A 17261-nucleotide genomic window follows, 5' to 3' on the forward strand; every position below is an offset into this window, starting at 1 on the left:
GTCCGAGATCCTACTAGCTGAAGCAATCGCCAGCAAGAATAGGACCTTAAGGGAAAGCCACTTAAGGTCAGCAGAGGCAAGAGGCTCAAACGGAGACTCTTGCAAGGACTCCAAAACCACGACAAGTCCCAAGGAGCCACAGATGGCACATAAGGAGGCTGAATCCGCAACACACCCTGGGTGAATGTATGTACATCAGGTAGGGTAGCAATTTTTCTCTGAAACCAAACCGACAAGGCAGAGATGTGAACCTTGAGGGAGGCCAGACGCAGGCCTAAGTCCAGGCCCTGTTATAGAAAGGCCTAAAGCTTGGCCGTACTAAACTTGAAAACGTCATGATTGTGAGACGCACACCAAGTAAAGTAAGCATTCCAGACCCTATGGTAAATCCGAGCAGAAGCCGGAATACAGGCCTTCAACATAGTTTGAACGACCGCTTCAGAAAAACCCTTGGCCCTCAAGACGGAAGTTTCAAGAGCCATGCCGTCAAAGCCATCCTGGCCAAATCATGGTAAACACAAGGGCACTGAACGAGGAGATCCGGTTGTTGTGGAAGTAGAAGGGGACGATTCCACAAGAGACCCAGGAGATTGGAGAACCATGACGTCTGGGCCACGCTGGAGCGACCAGAAGCAGGGTTCCTCCTTTTTGCTTGAACTTCCTTATCACACTGGGCAGGACTGACACCAGAGGGAACACATACGGTAGCTGAAAGTTCCATGGAATTGCCAGAGCGTCCACGAATGCAGCTTGAGGATCCCTTGTCTTTGCTCCGAAGACCGGAACCTTGTGACTGTGTTGAGACGCCATCAGATCCACATCTGGAAGGCCCCACGTGTCCACGAGAAGTTGAAACACCTCCGGATGGAGGCTCCACTCGCCGGCGTGTAAGTCCTGACGATTGAGATAGTCTGCTTCCCAGTTCAGGACGCCCGGAATGAACACTGCAGATATGGCCGGCAGATGGCGCTCCGCCCACTGAAGAATCCGTGCTACTTCCCTCATTGCCATGCGGCTTCGAGTGCCGCCTTGATGATTTATGTACACCACCGTGGTGGCGTTGTCCGACTGTACTTGAACAGGTCTGTTCTGTATTAGATGCTGGGCCATTGTCAACGCGTTGAACACTGCCCGCAGTTCCAGAATATTGATCGGGAGCAGAGACTCCTCCTTGGTTCACCGACCCTGAAGAGAGTGTTGTTCCAACCTCTCAGACTGGCATCTGTCGTCAGAAGGACCCAGTTGGATATCCAGAAGGGTCGGCCCCTGCTCAATCGTTGGTCCTGAAGCCACAAGCTCAGCAACAGGCGGACCTCCGGAGACAATGTAATTATGTGAGATCTGATCCGATGAAGCAGGCCGTCCCACTTGGCCAGAATTAACTTCTGCAGAGGGCGAGAGTGGAATTGAGCATACTCCACCACGTCGAAAGCCGACACCATGAGACCCAGCAATTGCATTGCCGAATGTATCGCCACTTGCAGACGAGATAGGAAGCATCGAATCCTGTTCTGAAGTTTCAGGAATTTCTCCTGAGACAGGAACAACCATTGGTTGTGAGTGTCCAATAACGCCCCCAGATGTATCATGCTCCGAGCAAGAACCAGGGAGGATTTCTTCCAGTTGATCAGCCACCCGTGGACTTTCATGCACTGGACTGTCAGATTGAGATGACACAGGAGAAGTTCTGGGGAATTTGCCAGGATCAACAAGTTGTCCAAGTATGGTAGGATCCTGACCCCTTGACGGCAGAGTGTAGCTGTCATGACCGCCATAACTTTGGTAAAAACTTGGGGAGCCGTTGTCAAACCAAAGGATAACGCCCCCAAATTTGGTAATGAAGGTTGCCCATCGCAAACTTCAGGTACTGCTGGATTAGGAATATATAGGTAGGCTCCAAGGCCAGAACAATAGAGCGCAGCGTTTCCATACAAAACTTGGAGACCCGCACATGCTTGTTCAAGGACTTCAGATTGAGAATGGGCCCCACGGACCCGTTCAGTTTTGGGACAGCGGTGAATAGTACCCCTTGTCTCTCTGAGCCAGAGGCAACTGTACTACCACTCCTGTGGTCAGGAGGGAATGTACCACCGAGTGCAAAGTGTTTGCTTTTGCTGGATCCAGAGGCACATCTGTCAGACAAAATCGATGAGGGGGACGATTCTTCAAGGGTACGGCGTATCCTGGAGCGACGACTTCCCTCACCCAGGTATCTTAAGTGGTCTTCAACAATTCCCGGGCAAAACTGGAAATCAGCCCCCCACCCTGGGATCCCCCAGAGGGAGGCCCGCCCCGTCATGCGGCAGGCTTGTCAGTTTCGGTCTGGGCGTTGCAGGTCTAGAAGCACGAGCTTGCTTTGGGTACGCCTGACCTTTTGCTTTTCCTGGAGGACGAAAGGGCCGAGGGAAAGTACTTTTAACCTTCTGTGCGGAAGGTGGCGTACTAGGTAGGCAAGCTGTTCTAGCAGTAGCCAGATCAGCCACAATCTTATTCAGGTTTTCTCCAAAGAGAATATCACCCTTGAAAGGAAGCACCTCCAGGGTTTTCTTGGAATCTGGCCAAGACAGACGTAGCAGAGCAACCTTGGCCGCGAGCACCCCGGCATCGGAGGCCGCTTCCTTATGGTACAAAGAAGCCGTGGTAATATACGAGAGACATTGTCGAGCATGCTCAGAGGCATTGGAAGGCAAATCCGCCTCAAGCTCCTGAGCCCACGCCTCAACAGCTTCAGCAGCCCAAGTTGCTGCAATGGTTGGCCTATGCACAGTCGTCAGGGTATAAATCGCTTTTAAACAACCCTCCACACGTCTATTCGTCGGTTCCTTCAGAGAGGTGACGGTAGTAACTGGAAGAGCAGAGGAAACCATACGCGCCACATAAGAATCAACGGGCGGAGGACATGCCTGGGATAGCATTGGATTGGGAGGAGGTAATTGCCCATTTAGAAGATGACTTAGTCTTGGGTGAGATTTTCACTTAGATTTAGTCAGTGATCGGTTCAAATGCAGTAATTGAGTGGAGATCTGATCTGCCCATGGCGGGCGGATTAATAGCAGGGACCATAAACTGTTGCAGTGGCATCGGTGGTCCCACAGGGGGCGCCAATTTAGTTACAAGCGTATTTAACAGTGTAGAAAACGTAGCCCAAGGTGGGTCCTGTGATGCCCCAGGTGCTACCGACCTACTGGGGGGTAAGGAACCCCCTGAACCTGAACTCTCAGCACCATATTATCCTCCATCACGTCTGCGGCCTCACTACCACGCAGTGTGGGAGAATCCCCAACGTCGTTGCCACGTGTAGCAGACATAACAAAGTGCATAATATAGGGCAACTTGATGCAAAGTTTAGCAGCAATATACTGTACCTAGCAAGAACACTCGGTGAAGTGTGAAGCACCAACCGGGAGTTCAAGAGATATATAGTGTGACTATGAATCACAAGTAAAAATACACAGCCAGTATATCTTGTGATAAAATCCTATATTATACAGAAAATAGGATTTTGGTACTTACCAGGTAAATCCTTTTCTTTGAATCCATAGGGGGCACTGGAGTACTCTTGGGATATGGACGGGCGTAGCCGAACAAAGGCACTGAATATTTAAATTTAGGACTCTCCCCCCTCCATATCCCCGAGTACCTCAGTGTACTCCCTCAGTGTTTTTTACTGAGCGAACAGGAACTATATAGAGAGGTTGACAATGGAGAATACCTATAACATAACGGACAACAACAAAGTTGACCCATAACCTTACTGTCAACTAAACAGTTGACACCTTAACCGATAGAATTTTATAATTTGAACCAATCGGTGAAAATGTGTTACCATAAGCTCCTCTGAGCTTAATACCAACCAAGTAAAACTTGTTACCCTAAGCTCCCTTGAGCTTAAAACAACCCAGATAAAACTGCTCTGGGTGGGCGTCCAGTGCCCCCTATGGATTCAAAGAAAAGGATTTACCTGGTAAGTACCAAAATCCTATTTTCTTTATCATCCACTAGGGGTCACTGGAGTACTCTTGGGACGTACCAAAGCTTCCCTCGTGGGCGGGAGAGCTGTTTGATACTTGTAACAGTAGGCAGCCAAAGCTAGATGCTGATGGCGCTTACCATTCATAACGTGTAAACATGCACCAACGTGGTGCACTGAAGGCTATGTAGCCGCGTCGTAGACGCTCCACGACCCGCTGGGTCTGACGTTCCCACAGAACCTGTGGGATGAGCTATTACTGACGTAGGCGATTGTAACTTAGCCTTAAAGTAAGCCTGACTTGTAGTCATTATTATCCAACTGGATAATGTCTGCTGAGAACTGGCTAACCCCAGTTGGCAGCATCATAGAGAACAAACAACGTATCCGTATTACGTATTGTAGACGTTCGGGACATATATAAATGCATAATGCGTTTACCACATTCAGAATTCTAGAATGTGCTGTCCACACAGGAACCACTATTAGTATATTGATGTGCAGACTGCGAAAGCGGAATTCGTCCGAAGATCTGCTTTGTCATGAGAAAACTGAAATACGGTGGCTTGGAATACAAGGCACCCAAATATGAAAACAAACCCCTTGCCGAAGCCAAGGCTAGATGAAAAACGCTTTCCAAAGTGAGAAACTTAATCCCCATTTGTTGTAAGGGTTCAAAATATGAAAACTGTAAGAAATCTGAACCCAACCTCAAGCCACCTGGCGCTGTAGGTGGGATAAATAGAGTCTGAACTTTGATGACACCCTGTAGAAAAGTGTGTACAGACGCAATAGAGGCAAACGTCTTTGAAAATAAGTTTACCACACAGATACCTGCAACCTCAGTGCAGATAAACGCAGTTTTCCATTCCACCCCGTTTAACAGAATACGGGTAACTTGAAGGATGATGTCGGAAACTTCGGAGGTCTACCACCTATGTAAGCACACAAAATTTTGTAATAATGAGCTGCCTCAAGCGGCTTACTAGCTCGTAACATGGTTGGTATAACCGATACTGTAACGCTCTATTTCTTAAGAGGGCGGTCTGAACCCTCACCCCGTCAACCGCAGCTGCTGTACATAGGTAATAGGTACATAGGTAACTATGGGTAAAAGAACGTTCCCTGATGTAACAGGCTGGACGTATTATGAGCAGCCAAGATCGTGTGCCAGTATTCCTTGGAGATTCGAGAAGCAAGCTCTCCGAAACCCATGAGATATCACCAGTATGACTGTGACGAACTGTCTTATGATCCGTTTTGGCAACGGAGAGAACAGCGGAAAATGGTGGAGCCAGATACACGATGCTGAATGACCACATGAATGTGAAACACTCCACCGCCACTGCCCTTGTGATCTGTTGTTTTGTACACATACAGAGCTTTTGTAATTTGGCGAGATGCCATCATGTATACCTGAGGGTAATCTTTTGTGGACTCACATATGAACCACCTCTGGATTTAATGTCCAGTTTTCAGGATATAACTCCTGACGGTTGAGATCATCTGTCTTAGATGTCCACTCACGGAATGAACCCCGTTGACCTTATCACATAATAGTGTTCTGGGCAATTAAGGATTCGAGTTACCTGCCGCATTGCCATGCGGCTTCTTGGTTCTCCCTGGTTGTTGTGTATGCAACTCCCGTTGCATTGTCTGACTGCCCTTGGTCAGACTGAAAACGAAGCATGTAGTGCATTGTAAAATGCATGGAGTTCCAGGACTTTTATCGACATCAATCTGTCGTGATTTTAGAACCTCTTTTTTAACTACAACTCCTGAACCTCTGAGACTGTCGTCCAGAGTATATACTAGAGATGAGCGGGTTCGGTTTCTCTGAAACCGAACCCGCACGAACTTCATGTTTTTTTCACGGGTCCGAGCAGACTCGGATCCTCCCGCCTTGCTCGGTTAACCCGAGCGCGCCCGAACGTCATCATGACGCTGTCGGATTCTCGCGAGACTCGGATTCTATATAAGGAGCCGCGCGTCGCCGCCATTTTCACACGTGCATTGAGATTGATAGGGAGAGGACGTGGCCGGCGTCCTCTCCATTAGAAATTAGATTAGAAGAGAGAGAGAGATTGTGCAGAGTCAGACAGAGTTTACCACAGTGACCAGTGCAGTTGTTGTTAGTTAACTTTTATTTATTTTAATATAATATATCCGTTCTCTGCTATATCCGTTCTCTGCCTGAAAAAAAACGATACACAGCAGCAGCCAGTCACACAGTGTGACTCAGTCTGTGTGCACTCAGCTCAGCCCAGTGTGCTGCACATCAATGTATAAAAGGCAAAGCTTATAATAATTGTGGGGGAGACTGGGGAGCACTGCAGGTTGTTATAGCAGGAGCCCCCAGGAGTACATAATATTATATTAATTTAAAATTAAACAGTGCACACTTTTGCTGCAGGAGTGCCACTGCCAGTGTGACTAGTGGTGACCAGTGCCTGACCACCAGTATAGTAGTATATTGTTGTATGTATTGTATACTATCTCTTTATCAACCAGTCTATATTAGCAGCAGACACAGTACAGTGCGGTAGTTCACGGCTGTGGCTACCTCTGTGTCGGCAGTCGGAACTCGGCAGGCAGTCCGTCCATCCATAATTGTATTACAATATATACCACCTAACCGTGGTATTTTTTTTTCTTTCTTTATACCGTCGTCATAGTGTCATACTAGTTGTTACGAGTATACTACTATCTCTTTATCAACCAGTGTACAGTGCGGTAGTTCACGGCTGTGGCTACCTCTGTGTCGGCAGTCGGCAGGCAGTCCGTCCATCCATAATTGTATTATTATTATAATATATACCACCTAACCGTGGTTTTTTTTTCATTCTTTATACCGTCATAGTGTCATACTAGTTGTTACGAGTATACTACTATCTCTTTATCAACCAGTGTACAGTGCGGTAGTTCACGGCTGTGGCTACCTCTGTGTCGGCAGTCGGCAGGCAGTCCGTCCATCCATAATTGTATTATTATTATAATATATACCACCTAACCGTGGTTTTTTTTTCATTCTTTATACCGTCGTCATAGTGTCATACTAGTTGTTACGAGTATACTACTATCTCTTTATCAACCAGTGTACAGTGCGGTAGTTCACGGCTGTGGCTACCTCTGTGTCGGCAGTCGGCAGGCAGTCCGTCCATCCATAATTGTATTATTATTATAATATATACCACCTAACCGTGGTTTTTTTTTCATTCTTTATACCGTCGTCATAGTGTCATACTAGTTGTTACGAGTATACTACTATCTCTTTATCAACCAGTGTACAGTGCGGTAGTTCACGGCTGTGGCTACCTCTGTGTCGGCAGTCGGCAGGCAGTCCGTCCATCCATAATTGTATTATTATTATAATATATACCACCTAACCGTGGTTTTTTTTTCATTCTTTATACCGTCGTCATAGTGTCATACTAGTTGTTACGAGTATACTACTATCTCTTTATCAACCAGTGTACAGTGCGGTAGTTCACGGCTGTGGCTACCTCTGTGTCGGCAGTCGGCAGGCAGTCCGTCCATCCATAATTGTATTATTATTATAATATATACCACCTAACCGTGGTTTTTTTTTCATTCTTTATACCGTCGTCATAGTGTCATACTAGTTGTTACGAGTATACTACTATCTCTTTATCAACCAGTGTACAGTGCGGTAGTTCACGGCTGTGGCTACCTCTGTGTCGGCAGTCGGCAGGCAGTCCGTCCATCCATAATTGTATTATTATTATAATATATACCACCTAACCGTGGTTTTTTTTTCATTCTTTATACCGTCGTCATAGTGTCATACTAGTTGTTACGAGTATACTACTATCTCTTTATCAACCAGTGTACAGTGCGGTAGTTCACGGCTGTGGCTACCTCTGTGTCGGCAGTCGGCAGGCAGTCCGTCCATCCATAATTGTATTATTATTATAATATATACCACCTAACTGTGGTATTTTTTTTTCTTTCTTTATACCGTCGTCATAGTGTCATACTAGTTGTTACGAGTATACTACTATCTCTTTATCAACCAGTGTACAGTGCGGTAGTTCACGGCTGTGGCTACCTCTGTGTCGGCAGTCGGCAGGCAGTCCGTCCATCCATAATTGTATTATTATTATAATATATACCACCTAACCGTGGTTTTTTTATACCACCTAACCGTGGCAGTCCGTCCATAATTGTATACTAGTATCCAATCCATCCATCTCCATTGTTTACCTGAGGTGCCTTTTAGTTCTGCCTATAAAATATGGAGAACAAAAAAGTTGAGGTTCCAAAATTAGGGAAAGATCAAGATCCACTTCCACCTCGTGCTGAAGCTGCTGCCACTAGTCATGGCCGAGACGATGAAATGCCAGCAACGTCGTCTGCCAAGGCCGATGCCCAATGTCATAGTACAGAGCATGTCAAATCCAAAACACCAAATATCAGAAAAAAAAGGACTCCAAAACCTAAAATAAAATTGTCGGAGGAGAAGCGTAAACTTGCCAATATGCCATTTACCACACGGAGTGGCAAGGAACGGCTGAGGCCCTGGCCTATGTTCATGGCTAGTGGTTCAGCTTCACATGAGGATGGAAGCACTCAGCCTCTCGCTAGAAAACTGAAAAGACTCAAGCTGGCAAAAGCACCGCAAAGAACTGTGCGTTCTTTGAAATCCCAAATCCACAAGGAGAGTCCAATTGTGTCGTTTGCGATGCCTGACCTTCCCAACACTGGACGTGAAGAGCATGCGCCTTCCACTATTTGCATGCCCCCTGCAAGTGCTGGAAGGAGCACCCGCAGTCCAGTTCCTGATAGTCAGATTGAAGATGTCAGTGTTGAAGTACACCAGGATGAGGAGGATATGGGTGTTGCTGGCGCTGGGGAGGAAATTGACCAGGAGGATTCTGATGGTGAGGTGGTTTGTTTAAGTCAGGCACCCGGGGAGACACCTGTTGTCCGTGGGAGGAATATGGCCGTTGACATGCCAGGTGAAAATACCAAAAAAATCAGCTCTTCGGTGTGGAGGTATTTCACCAGAAATGCGGACAACAGGTGTCAAGCCGTGTGTTCCCTTTGTCAAGCTGTAATAAGTAGGGGTAAGGACGTTAACCACCTCGGAACATCCTCCCTTATACGTCACCTGCAGCGCATTCATAATAAGTCAGTGACAAGTTCAAAAACTTTGGGTGACAGCGGAAGCAGTCCACTGACCAGTAAATCCCTTCCTCTTGTAACCAAGCTCACGCAAACCACCCCACCAACTCCCTCAGTGTCAATTTCCTCCTTCCCCAGGAATGCCAATAGTCCTGCAGGCCATGTCACTGGCAAGTCTGACGAGTCCTCTCCTGCCTGGGATTCCTCCGATGCATCCTTGCGTGTAACGCCTACTGCTGCTGGCGCTGCTGTTGTTGCCGCTGGGAGTCGATGGTCATCCCAGAGGGGAAGTCGTAAGCCCACTTGTACTACTTCCAGTAAGCAATTGACTGTTCAACAGTCCTTTGCGAGGAAGATGAAATATCACAGCAGTCATCCTACTGCAAAGCGGATAACTGAGTCCTTGACAACTATGTTGGTGTTAGACGTGCGTCCGGTATCCGCCGTTAGTTCACAGGGAACTAGACAATTTATTGAGGCAGTGTGCCCCCGTTACCAAATACCATCTAGGTTCCACTTCTCTAGGCAGGCGATACCGAGAATGTACACGGACGTCAGAAAAAGACTCACCAGTGTCCTAAAAAATGCAGTTGTACCCAATGTCCACTTAACCACGGACATGTGGACAAGTGGAGCAGGGCAGGGTCAGGACTATATGACTGTGACAGCCCACTGGGTAGATGTATGGACTCCCGCCGCAAGAACAGCAGCGGCGGCACCAGTAGCAGCATCTCGCAAACGCCAACTCTTTCCTAGGCAGGCTACGCTTTGTATCACCGCTTTCCAGAATACGCACACAGCTGAAAACCTCTTACGGCAACTGAGGAAGATCATCGCGGAATGGCTTACCCCAATTGGACTCTCCTGTGGATTTGTGGCATCGGACAACGCCAGCAATATTGTGTGTGCATTAAATATGGGCAAATTCCAGCACGTCCCATGTTTTGCACATACCTTGAATTTGGTGGTGCAGAATTTTTTAAAAAACGACAGGGGCGTGCAAGAGATGCTGTCGGTGGCCAGAAAAATTGCGGGACACTTTCGGCGTACAGGCACCACGTACAGAAGACTGGAGCACCACCAAAAACTACTGAACCTGCCCTGCCATCATCTGAAGCAAGAAGTGGTAACGAGGTGGAATTCAACCCTCTATATGCTTCAGAGGTTGGAGGAGCAGCAAAAGGCCATTCAAGCCTATACAATTGAGCACGATATAGGAGATGGAATGCACCTGTCTCAAGTGCAGTGGAGAATGATTTCAACGTTGTGCAAGGTTCTGATGCCCTTTGAACTTGCCACACGTGAAGTCAGTTCAGACACTGCCAGCCTGAGTCAGGTCATTCCCCTCATCAGGCTTTTGCAGAAGAAGCTGGAGGCATTGAAGAAGGAGCTAACACGGAGCGATTCCGCTAGGCATGTGGGACTTGTGGATGCAGCCCTTAATTCGCTTAACAAGGATTCACGGGTGGTCAATCTGTTGAAATCAGAGCACTACATTTTGGCCACCGTGCTCGATCCTAGATTTAAAGCCTACCTTGGATCTCTCTTTCCGGCAGACACAGGTCTGCTGGGGTTGAAAGACCTGCTGGTGACAAAATTGTCAAGTCAAGCGGAACGCGACCTGTCAACATCTCCTCCTTCACATTCTCCCGCAACTGGGGGTGCGAGGAAAAGGCTCAGAATTCCGAGCCCACCCGCTGGCGGTGATGCAGGGCAGTCTGGAGCGACTGCTGATGCTGACATCTGGTCCGGACTGAAGGACCTGACAACGATTACGGACATGTCGTCTACTGTCACTGCATATGATTCTCTCAACATTGATAGAATGGTGGAGGATTATATGAGTGACCGCATCCAAGTAGGCACGTCACACAGTCCGTACTTATACTGGCAGGAAAAAGAGGCAATTTGGAGGCCCTTGCACAAACTGGCTTTATTCTACCTAAGTTGCCCTCCCACAAGTGTGTACTCCGAAAGAGTGTTTAGTGCCGCCGCTCACCTTGTCAGCAATCGGCGTACGAGGTTACATCCAGAAAACGTGGAGAAGATGATGTTCATTAAAATGAATTATAATCAATTCCTCCGCGGAGACATTGACCAGCAGCAATTGCCTCCACAAAGTACACAGGGAGCTGAGATGGTGGATTCCAGTGGGGACGAATTGATAATCTGTGAGGAGGGGGATGTACACGGTGATATATCGGAGGGTGAAGATGAGGTGGACATCTTGCCTCTGTAGAGCCAGTTTGTGCAAGGAGAGATTAATTGCTTCTTTTTTGGGGGGGGTCCAAACCAACCCGTCATATCAGTCACAGTCGTGTGGCAGACCCTGTCACTGAAATGATGGGTTGGTTAAAGTGTGCATGTCCTGTTTTGTTTATACAACATAAGGGTGGGTGGGAGGGCCCAAGGATAATTCCATCTTGCACCTCTTTTTTCTTTTCTTTTTCTTTGCATCATGTGCTGATTGGGGAGGGTTTTTTGGAAGGGACATCCTGCGTGACACTGCAGTGCCACTCCTAGATGGGCCCGGTGTTTGTGTCGGCCACTAGGGTCGCTAATCTTACTCACACAGCTACCTCATTGCGCCTCTTTTTTTCTTTGCGTCATGTGCTGTTTGGGGAGGGTTTTTTGGAAGGGACATCCTGCGTGACACTGCAGTGCCACTCCTAGATGTGCCCGGTGTTTGTGTCGGCCACTAGGGTCGCTAATCTTACTCACACAGTCAGCTACCTCATTGCGCCTCTTTTTTTCTTTGCGTCATGTGCTGTTTGGGGAGGGTTTTTTGGAAGGGCCATCCTGCGTGACACTGCAGTGCCACTCCTAGATGGGCCCGGTGTTTGTGTCGGCCACTAGGGTCGCTAATCTTACTCACACAGCTACCTCATTGCGCCTCTTTTTTTCTTCGCGTCATGTGCTGTTTGGGGAGGGTTTTTTGGAAGGGACATCCTGCGTGACACTGCAGTGCCACTCCTAGATGGGCCCGGTGTTTGTGTCGGCCACTAGGGTCGCTTATCTTTCTCACACAGCTACCTCATTGCGCCTCTTTTTTTCTTTGCGTCATGTGCTGTTTGGGGAGGGTTTTTTGGAAGGGACATCCTGCGTGACACTGCAGTGCCACTCCTAGATGGGCCCGGTGTTTGTGTCGGCCACTAGGGTCGCTTATCTTTCTCACACAGTCAGCTACCTCATTGCGCCTCTTTTTTTCTTTGCGTCATGTGCTGTTTGGGGAGGGTTTTTTGGAAGGGACATCCTGCGTGACACTGCAGTGCCACTCCTAGATGGGCCCGGTGTTTGTGTCGGCCACTAGGGTCGCTTATCTTACTCACACAGCGACCTCAGTGCAAATTTTAGGACTAAAAATAATATTGTGAGGTGTGATGTGTTCAGAATAGGCTGAAAATGAGTGTAAATTATGTTTTTTGAGGTTAATAATACTTTGGGATCAAAATTACCCCCAAATTCTATGATTTAAGCTGTTTTTTAGGGTTTTTTGAAAAAACCACCCGAATCCAAAACACACCCGAATCCGACAAAAAAAATTCGGTGAGGTTTTGCCAAAACGCGGTCGAACCCAAAACACGTCCGCGGAACCGAACCCAAAACCAAAACACAAAACCCGAAAAATTTCAGGCGCTCATCTCTAGTATATACACCCTCGGCCCTCTGTGGGAAACGCGAGTGAAGGCCGGCGAACTTAAAGCGCTTTGAAACACATCATTATTTTTAACAGTCGAATACACCAATGTATCGCTAGTGTGCGTGTTTTGCACTAATTACTAGATGTGTAGTAGGTAAATGTCTTTGATTTACCGTATTTATAATCTTACCTAGGAATCGCTCAGCTTTTGAACATGATCTGCCACCGCAGTATACATTAGTAGCGCAAATTAGAGGAACTCTGTTGAGACAGAGTTTTTATGAGCAGATCATCTAAGTTAGAGGCACTCTGGTGAGACAGAGTTCTAATGAGCAGATAGTCTAAGTATGGAAAGATTGTCACTGTCAGGACTCTGAGATGAGCTACCACCAACATCACTTTGGTAAATACCCGAGGCGTTGACCAGAAGCCAAACGGTAGACCTGAAATGGGTAATAGTTGTGGCGTTTTGCAAACGCTAGAACCTATGAACAACCAGAATGGTTAAATACTCATTGTGAAGATCAAGTGCAATTATGCAATGTTGTGGCTCCAATATGCAAATGCTAACCGCAGAAAATCCATTTTCAAACTGCATTAAGTGACTTGCTGATTGAGACTGCGAAGGAGCTGCCTGTTTTTGTTCCCCCAAACAGAGGGGAATAAGTAACCCTGACTCTGCTGGTGTACTACTGACTGGATATAAAACAGCTGAAAACCAGCAGAGACTAAATGGCCACCTGCCAAACCCTTCGCTAGAGGCATCTTGTACTTTAATCTGTAAATAGCTGAGACCTCATGAGTTGATGTCTTCCGCAATGTAACGTGTAAAGACGCGCTTCCACAATAGGAACATGTAGATGGCCTAAGAGGTCATCAAGCCACTGGCTTGCAGACTATAGCGTCTTTACAAAGCGTGACTGCTTTTGTTTGAAAAACTGAAGTCTAAAGGAATTAAACGCCGGCACAAGTATTTCCGTTTTGATACTGGCTGCAGTAATGTCAAATTTAGGACCAACAAGCTATGGCCTTGTCGTGGTTAAACTAGCGACGATGAAAGTGACCGGCGTTAGCAGAAGCTTTACAGATATACTCTGCAGCTTCTTTAAACCGTGATCGACCCTGTTTCCATACATATAGTCTAGTGTATTCTTTGACACAGACGCATTTACCAATAGCGGATCGCGTCATTTTGGAAACGATTAAATAGAGCTTAGAGTGCTCAGTCTCTGTAAAAATAAAGACAGTGACGCACTGGGATTTAGCAATGTATGTTGTCAAAAACTCCCCCTATATGCGTGCTGGTGTAATGCACCCTTCTCACTCGTAGTTATTGGTGTGAGATCTGACATAGAATCGTGCATTAAATTATAAGACCAGTTAAATAAACACCCTGGTACCCAAAGGGAATTGCCCTTTGAAAAGACTGTCTTTAGTTAGAGCAGGTGGAGTATCCGAGACTCCGATGTTACCGCTCTTTAAATTTGAATTGCCAATGTTAACATAGGATCTTTAAAATTATTTTTAGTCTGCGCTAGAGCCTTACTCGCTATGCAGACAGACCCCACAATAGGCAACGGACAGACACTTGCACGACTTATTGAAGTTCTTTTGTGTCATATATATATTTTTATTGCTGAAAAGCATATTAAAGCCAGCCGTAGCCAGGCATCAAAAATTTATATGAAACTCATGGTTGTTTCTCTCTACGGAAATCTTTAGTAAAAGGCGAAAGATTTATTCCCTCTGAAGAGAAACCAGAGTATTCTTTATGTGAAAAGTTCACATGGACATGTGCAACCCGAACCAAATTCCCACTAACACCCCTTTGCCTCTGGTGGCTTAGAGATGTAGGGCAGGAATGTTCCAGAATTATGTGAAAACCTGAACAAAAAATTCCCACTAACACCCCTGCGCCTCCTTGTGGAGTAGAGGTGTATGGCCGGAATGTTCTGGAATTATAAACTGGAAGAAACAGTAATGATTAAACTGGCCCTCCATGCATACACTGAAAATCACATGACAGGTTTCCTGCTGCAGTGTTAATATATATGCTTAATAGCCTATTATACAGTTAATATAGGCTATTATACAGTTAATATAGGCTATTATACAGTTAATATAGGCTATTATACAGTTAATATAGGCTTAATCGCCTATTAAACTGTGATAATCATTTTAGCCTTCCAGTTAATAGAAACACTGTTGTATTAACATTATATGGCAACCATAACAGGGAGAAAAAAAAAAAAAAAAACTAGGAAGCATGTTAAAAATGCCTGCCATGCTTACAATCAGAAACATAGTTTAGGTTATTAGCTTAAAACTGAACAGCCTATGCTTATTATCCATGCAGCCTTTATGGTGCTGCTGCTATGGCATTTACTCCCCCTCACCCCCCCTGCAGCTGCGCTGCTTGTGAGGAAGTTTCCCCATGTTACCTGCAGCGGACGGGAGCGGGTGCAGGGAGCCAAGATGAAGCAGGGAAGCGCTGCTGTAAAGTGCCGGGGAGCTGTGGTCCGGACGAGCGGGCAGCGCCTTTCATCCTTCAGCAGTGGCCGGGTAATCAGCGGCGGCTGCGGTGGCGCTGGGAGAGCGGCCGGCGTCTTTGAGTGACGTGCGGCCGCTCAGAGCTATGTCCCCGCGATCTCGTAAAGTGGCTGGCTCGGCTGGTTTCAGCGTGTCTAATCAGCGGCGGCGAGCAGCGGCGGGTGTCTGTACTAAGCGGCGCGGTGTAATTAGTCAGTAAAGTAATACCTTTTCCCCACACAGCAGGGTGGCAGCGTGAGCTGACCGCCCTGACACCCCACCATACCTTGTCACCGCTTTTGTACTCAGTTCGACGGGGCTTTCATCCTGGCTGTGACGGGGCTTCTTTCTTGTAAGCTCCGTCCAGCTTCTCATCTTGGCTGTGACGGGGCTTCTTCTGTAAGCTCCGTCCAGCTGCAGCTGTTTGTCTCATCTTGGCTGTGACGGGGCTTCTCCTGTAAGCTCCGTCCAGCCTGGCTGTGACTGTGACGGGCTTCTCTTGTAAGCTCCGTTCCTCCAGCTCTTTGTCTCATCCTGGCTGTGACGGGCTTCTTTCTGTAAGCTCCGTCCAGCTTGCAGGAGACAGTGGCTGCCTGTGGCTGTGAGGGTGCTCTTTGTGAGGACCGACACGCCATGCGCTGCCTTGTAGCGCCTGTGGCTGTGAGGGTGCTCTTTGTGAGGACCGACACGCCATGCGCTGCCTTGCAGCGGCACCATCCCGGACCCATGTTTTTCAAGAAACTGGGAAGGGAAGTGTAAAAATTAAAAATAAAAAGTAAAATGAAAAATTTAATAAAATCTTCAAATGTGGGCATTCCCACAAGCCGATGTTCGTGCTGTGAGCACCGAAAAAACACTGAGGGAGTACACTGAGGTACTCGGGGATATGGAGGGGGGAGAGTCCTAAATTTAAATATTCAGTGCCTTTGTTCGGCTACGCCCGTCCATATCCCAAGAGTACTCCAGTGACCCCTAGTGGATGGTAGCCCACTGAGTGAAATACCCTTTAATAATGTAGCCACGCAGCACCTACATGCACACACACACACATATATTGTCACACACGTACCATGCAGAAATTATGCAACATAAAACTGCACTGGACTAGCAATACAAAGTAATACTCAGTCTGGCTATATGTGTTAACAATAGATATAACAAAACACAGTAACTACTGGATGCATATCACAGAGTGTTTGTACCACACAACCCTGAATGTATGCACTGTTTCTTAACTAACACTGTCCCAGTGACAGGTAGAATACTTAAGTGTCCTGTAGGAAACACAGCACTGGCAATCAGGCGGTTCTACAGAAGATTTGCCCCAGCAGTCCCAGGAACAGTACAGCTCTATCAGTGATGGCTGCTGGCCGGAAGTGAAGGAGAGGAAGGCAGCTCCAGGGCGGGAACACTTGTAGAAATGGCGCCCTGGGGCTGGGGGGAGGGGCCTCAGGTCCGACCTGCTCCCCCTGCTGGCATCCCCACCGGGCTCTGCGGCCAGTTAAAAACGGTGTTAACGTACAGTAAGAGCCCCCCAGACCTGTGCCATTAAGTGACCCTGGTGGATAGTGGAGCGGCTGCCCAGTAATCAGTGTCCACGCCAGCGCGCGCACAGCCAGCCTTCTACGGCCGCGCTGGATCGCGGTAAAGTGCGGGCACAGAAGCCCCTTACCTCCCCCGTAGCTGCGGCCCCACGATCCGGGAGGACGGCGGCGTGTGTGTGTGACTCACGATTGAAAGAATCTGCGCCTCCGCTGCAGTGACCCGGAAACCAGGGCACGGGAGTATACAGCGCCGCTGGGGGTGACGGAGCTGCAAGTAGGAAAGTCTATGAGACTTTACCCGCAGCAGCCCTTGTAGTTTCTCACAGAATCTTCTTTTTCTTTCAATTTAAAGCAACGAATGGGCTGCCTAAGGCAGCCCTCCTTTTAAGTGCCTGCTTACTGCATGGCACCAACTTACAAACTGAGCTCTTGT

At 47.5% G+C, this 17261-nt stretch overlaps 1 protein-coding gene and 1 non-coding gene across 2 annotated transcripts in view; both read right to left on the reverse strand.

The window, feature by feature from the left end:
* Window positions 1-17261, reverse strand: part of LOC135037288 (histone H3-like centromeric protein cpar-1) — a 273082-nt gene that overhangs the window by 153233 nt on the left and 102588 nt on the right. The gene's annotated exons all lie outside the window — the stretch shown is intronic.
* LOC134961410 (U5 spliceosomal RNA) lies at window positions 14407-14521 on the reverse strand. The gene has a single exon (XR_010187904.1). It is a non-coding gene; the product is annotated as a U5 spliceosomal RNA (small nuclear RNA).

The sequence above is a fragment of the Pseudophryne corroboree genome, chromosome 1, assembly GCF_028390025.1.
Source record: "Pseudophryne corroboree isolate aPseCor3 chromosome 1, aPseCor3.hap2, whole genome shotgun sequence".
Taxonomy (NCBI): Eukaryota; Metazoa; Chordata; class Amphibia; order Anura; family Myobatrachidae; genus Pseudophryne; species Pseudophryne corroboree.